Source organism: Triticum urartu, chromosome 3, assembly GCF_003073215.2.
Source record: "Triticum urartu cultivar G1812 chromosome 3, Tu2.1, whole genome shotgun sequence".
Taxonomy (NCBI): domain Eukaryota; kingdom Viridiplantae; phylum Streptophyta; class Magnoliopsida; order Poales; family Poaceae; genus Triticum; species Triticum urartu.
The window spans coordinates 72,839,661-72,845,660 of NC_053024.1; positions in this window are offsets into that span (position 1 = coordinate 72,839,661).

Here is a 6,000-nt window from a genome sequence, read left to right on the forward strand (position 1 = left end):
CGCCGTATTTGTCTGCGGTGTTGAGTACTTTGCTCCACCTGATTCTGAGTGCATCTTCCGCAGTTTTAAGCTTCTGCTTTTTCAGGCTACGCGCAGTGGCGACGAGCCTTTTGTGGAGGTTCTTCTGCTCCAGGAACTTGTCCGGCGTGAGGTCGTCCGGACTGTTATCTTCGCCGGGGACGGGTTGTGCGGTTTGTTTATCCAAGTTGCCTTGTTCGGACGGTTGCTCGATGCCATGTTCATCGTTCGCCGGCTCACCCTGCTCTGTGGCTGGGTCTGTATGACCGCTGTCTCTGTTGAGGCGGGGCTTGGAGCGGCGCTTACGCCACCGCTTTGACTGCTTTTCAGAGGAACGACCCTTCATTGCGTCCTCCCGTTCGTCCTCGTCATTTCCTTTGGGTGTGTCCACCATGTATACATCGTAGGATTGGGTGGCTGTCCAGTGCCCTGTGGGCGCTGGTTCCTGTTTGCCTCCTACATCGTCGTCCATGCCGTCGATGTCTTCGGAGTCGAAGTCAAGCATGTCGGTTAAATCGCCGACAGTGGCTACAAAGTGGGTGGTGGGTGGGCGTCGAATTTCTTCGTTGTCCGCATCCCAATCCTGTTGGCCATAATCCGGCCAGGGCTCTCCTGACAAAGAGAGAGACTTTAGTGAATTCAGAATGTCGTTGTCGGTGTCAAAACCGGTGGATCTCGGGTAGGGGGTCCCGAACTGTGCGTCTAGGCCGGATGGTAACAGGAGGAAGGGGACACGATGTTTTACCCAGGTTCGGGCCCTCTTGATGGAGGTAAAACCCTACGTCCTGCTTGATTAATATTGCTGATATGGGTAGTACAAGAGTAGATCTACCACGAGATCAGAGAGGCTAAACCCTAGAAGCTAGCCTATGGTATGATTGTATGTTATGGTTGTTGTCCTACAGACTAAAACCCTTCGGTTTATATAGACACCGGAGAGGGTTAGGGTTACACAAGGTCGGTTACAAAGGAGGAGATATCCATATCCGTACTGCCTAGCTTGCCTTCCACGCCAAGTAGAGTCCCATCCGGACACGAGATGAAGTCTTCAATCTTGTATCTTCATAGTCTAACAGTCCGGCCAATGGAGATAGTCCGGCTGTCTGGAGACCCCCTAATCCAGGACTCCCTCAGTAGCCCCTGAACCAGGCTTCAATGACGATGAGTCCGGCGCGCTGTATTGTCTTCGGCATTGCAAGGTGGGTTCCTTCTCCGAATACATTGCAGAAGAATTTGAATACGAGGATAGTGTCCGACCCTGCAAAATAAGTTCCACATTCCACCATAGAGAGAATAATATTTTCGCAGATCTAATTTGCCGGCTTGTTTTGGCAGCATGACGTTACGTCATGGCCCGGTGATTATTCGAACGTTCCTTTTAACCAGCCCTGCACATAACGCGAGGCAGTTTTTCGACACGTCTTGTCAAAGCAGAGATCGTGTCCCCTTATTACGGGATTCTTATCAATACGGGCCTGGGTAACCCAACCGCACCATCAATTGCGGCTCTTGGGGGATAAGCGAGTTTTACCATGCAAGTGGGGACGCTTAGTTTCATCCGCCCATATAAAGGGATAAGAATTCACCTTTCTATCCACGCCTTCTTCCTCCCTTATCCATCCGTTTTCGCACACTCGCCCAAGTCCGCACTTCCCACCTCGACCTTCTCCAATCATGTCCGGAGCGGGAGGCAAGTGGATGGTCTCCTCCGTCACCGAGGGAGACATCAAGAAACTGAGGAGAGCCGGATACCTGCCCGACGACATCGTGCACTGGCTCCCAGAGGAGGGGCAGCTCATCCCCACCCCTAGGCCCCATGAGAGGGTAGTATTCCTCACCCATTTCCTCCATGGACTGGGGTTCCCTCTCCATCCCTTCGTCCGGGGGCTCATGTTTTATTACGGCCTGGATTTCCATGATCTGGCCCCGAACTTCATCGTCAACATCTCGGCGTTTATCGTCATGTGCGAGGCCTTCCTCCGCATCAAGCCCCACTTCGGCTTATGGCTGAAGACCTTCAATGTCAAGCCGAAGGTGGTGGGCGGCCGCCAGGCGGAGTGCGGAGGCACCATGGTGGGCAAGATGCCCAACATAATATGGCTCGAGGGCTCCTTTGTGGAAACCATAAAGGGGTGGCATTCGGGGTGGTTCTATATCACCGAGCCGCGCGACCCCGCATGGGCAGCGGCCCCCGAGTTCCGATCTGGCATCCCCACGCGGCTCACCTCCTGGAAAGAGAAGGGCCTGTCCTGGGGTAGTTCGAAAGAGCTGACCGGACTCCAAACATGTATTCAAAACATGGTGGACAAGAAGCTCAAGCTTGTCAACATAGTCCAAGTTATGCTCATCCACCGAATACTCCCGTGCCAACAACGGGAGTTCAACTTGTGGGAGTTCAATCCGGCACAACACCGAACTCTGAACAGGCTCTTCGACACAACTCATGAAGACGCCTGGAGGGTGCTGTTCAAAAGTGCCGAGGTCCCCCCTATTACTGAGGATCGCGGATTCAGCGCGGAGCGCCAAGCCAGTGCGGTAAGCTGCTTTACCTTTCACAGGACAATCATTTTTTATATAGATTGACTCTATGCGGGATCTAAACTCCCGTACCTTTGACAGGACTGGTAGAAGATGGCCGGATAGATCGACTGTCTGGCTCCTTTGCCCGAAGGCCCCGCAGACGCTGTTCTGGCGAAGATGCTGACTCCGGCCCCTTATAAGGTGCCGGAGAAGACCAAGAAGTCCAAGGGAACCCGAAAGAGTTCCCAACGCCAGGCGTCATCGGACTCACCGTTTGATGACTCTGCGGCGCACTCTTCCCCTGAAGACAAGGAAGAGGAAGAAGAAGATGCTCCCCCACCGACTGGGGGAGACAAGAAAAGGAAGGCCGCCCCAACTGGGGAGGCCGGAGGGTCCAAGAAGGGAAGGACTCTCCTTCCGGACAGTTCCACCGCCGCCGACGAAGGCAAAGGCGAGTGGTTGCCCAGGGTCAAGCCCCCGGGAGGTCGTAAGTATTCGAATACCAGAGTAACTCCTAGGATTCCTTTGTCGCACTGCTTTCCCTAACGCCGAACGCAATTATGCAGGCCGCCACGAGCCAGTATCGATGTATCATGGGATGGCTCCTTGGGCTTGTCGGACATGGATAGCGGTCCAGTCCCGATCGCCACCTCCCCTCATCCTGCCGACGACGCCGAGGTGTTGTCTCAAGAGGCACCGGATCGAGGGGAGACAGTCCTGGAGGCGCCTCAAGGCGACCTTCCGGACTCCGGGAGCCGCGGGGACGGGGCCCCGAGAGCTCTGAGTTCGGCCCTCAGCCGAACACCGTGCCGGACCCTCCAGCGGTTCCGGGCTCGGGCAAGCAGCCTCCTTCTAAGACGGGCAAGACGCCTGTGCCGGTGACCTCTGTCCATCCAGAGGCACCGGACAATCTGCTGGAAGCGCTGCGCAGCGCTTCCATCGACGAGGAGCACCGCACTATCATGAGTGCGGTGATCCAGAAGGTTCAGTCCGCCAAGAGCGGTTGACTGAAGCCTGTGCCAGCCTTCTAACAGGCTTTGAGGTAAGTGTTTTAAAATGTAGTAGAAATATTACCGCATAGACAATAGCCCCTGATGCTTTGTTCGGTGTTCACGAAGAAAAGCCGAACAGAGGATCAAATAATATCGCAGGAGTCTAATATAAGTATGTCAATATGCGTATGCAGGCTTCGCTGCTGGCGTCCGCCGCACTAACCGTGGAGGTCGCCGTACTGAAGCAGGACCTCGAGGGGTCCAAGAAAGAGCTCGGCCTTGCCAAGAGGCAGCTCGAGGAGAACAAGGGTAAGTAATACCCTGTCTATAGATATGTATATATAAAAGAGGACGCGATTACAAAATGACAGGATCATCGTATGTTTGCCAGGGGCCACGACCGAGGTGGCGACCCTGAAGCAAGCGCTGACCAAGGCCGAAGATAAAGCGGCCAAGGAGCGCACCAAGCGAGAGAAGCACGAGGCTCGGGTGGGCGAGGTGCAGCAAGAGTTCCAGGCTCTTGTGGCGAAGCATGAGGCGTTGGAGCTTGACTCCAAGACGCGAGAGTCTGAGCTTGCCGTGGTCCTCGAGAGTGTAAAAAGTGCCAAGGCCGAAGCCCAAAAGGCCCTCCAAGAGATCGACGCGATGAATAAGATAGCGGCGGATAAGGCTTTCTATATGCAAAGTAAGCATGTAAAAAGTAAATTATCGATTACTTACCCGGATCCGGAGTTCTTCAGGAGCATTCGCAGATTTGCCCCGCAGTGTGTCCGATGCCGCACAATTTTACCAGGCCGAGGATGGAAGCTCGATGGAGAAGCTGTTCTGGTCTCAGTATGCTGAGGTCGAACATCCGGTGCCGATGAGCGACCAGTTGAAGCAGATGGTCGAGCTACATAAGGCGGCCGATCAGGCCATGAAGAGCTTTATAGTCCAGGTGTGGCCGGGTGATGCCCTTCCGAACAGCTTCTTCAGCCTGGTGAGGTGGCCTGTGGATGCCTGCCCGCGGCTGGAGGTCGTCAAGCGATCCTTCTGCATTGAAGGTGCACGCCGGGCTTTCGCCCGTGTGAAATTGCAGTGGGTCAAGCTAGACGCCGTGAAGCTGATCAAGGAGGGGCCACCGAAGGGCAAGGAGCACCGCCACCCCGAGATGTACTACGAGGGTGTTCTGCCAGGTGCCTGTCTCATCGCAGATGAGTGTTCAAAAGATGTAATATTTGAGTAAACTTGCTCGTTTTATCCTGTATTTATGAAAACTTGTTTCATATGCGCTATGCAACGCTTGTTTGAATTTAAAATATTACCTTCTGTTTGGATGTTTATCCAATCTGAGAGATGGCTAGTCCTCGGCTTCTGCCCCGATGCCACGAGTGCTGGGGTGTTCGGGATAAACCCGAGCACTCTTGTTCCCATATTTGGGTCCTTCGAGGGAGGTGCTCAGCACGACGAACAAGGCAACCGGACTAATAATGCTTTATCACTCTCGCTTAGCCATAGAATTCTATAATTTTAAATTTCGGCGAAGCCCATGGTATTCGGAAGACCGAATTCGGGGCGCGATACATGCCTGTAAGCCGGACAGGGCCGGCCCCTCGCCCTAAGCGGCATAAGTCTTTAGGGACTCGAAAAACCTCGCCGAACAGCGGCCAGTCTCTCACCTTATCATGACAGTCAGTTTTAGCTTTCTCTACTGAGGTGCTGAACCTAGCAGAACCGGGGCACAATCACAGTAGTTCTCCTAGCGCTACCTTAGCCGATAGAGCGGAACGCAAGGTACCAAAACATAGGAGCCGGGCAAACCCAACATTTGACCAAAGACATGATTCGGCGCTGAAGCATATAATGCTATAAGTTCAGGGTGCCGCACTTGTGAAAGTGTTTGGACTTTTCACACCGCATTGTGGGGTACGTAAGCCCCTGGTGTATTGGCCGTACCATAGTGTACGGTTGCAAGGCGTCATTAATGAACACATAGATATATATATATATATATATATATATATATAACAAGAGTGCAATAATAGTCGTAATGTCATGCATTGTTTATTAAAAAATTGCGTTTAAAGCAGAGTGATACAGATAGTGTGATAAGCAAAGAGTAGGACTATGTCCCTTCCAAGGGCGAGGTGAGGAATGATATTAAATCGAATTTTTTGCTTGTTACTGTAATCAACCTGGGAGTTCCGTGGTATAACGTAGCTGTCTGCCTCCTTGGTTGTTGCATCATGTGTTCGGCAATAGTGCTCCCGGACAGTGTTTCCAGAGATTAAGGTCCTGAAAGAAAAAGAAAAATAACCAAACGGGAAGCCTCTAGTGCGGTTTAGGCCGCGTTTTGGGGCGTGCCGCAGTTGTGCCCCCCTCCCCACCTGTGCCCATGGTATTTTTAATGCGTAATTATGTACGCGCAGCACGAATATCGCTGTTGGGCTGGATTGGGGTGGCCGCCGTATTGCTACGCGAGCTCAGATCG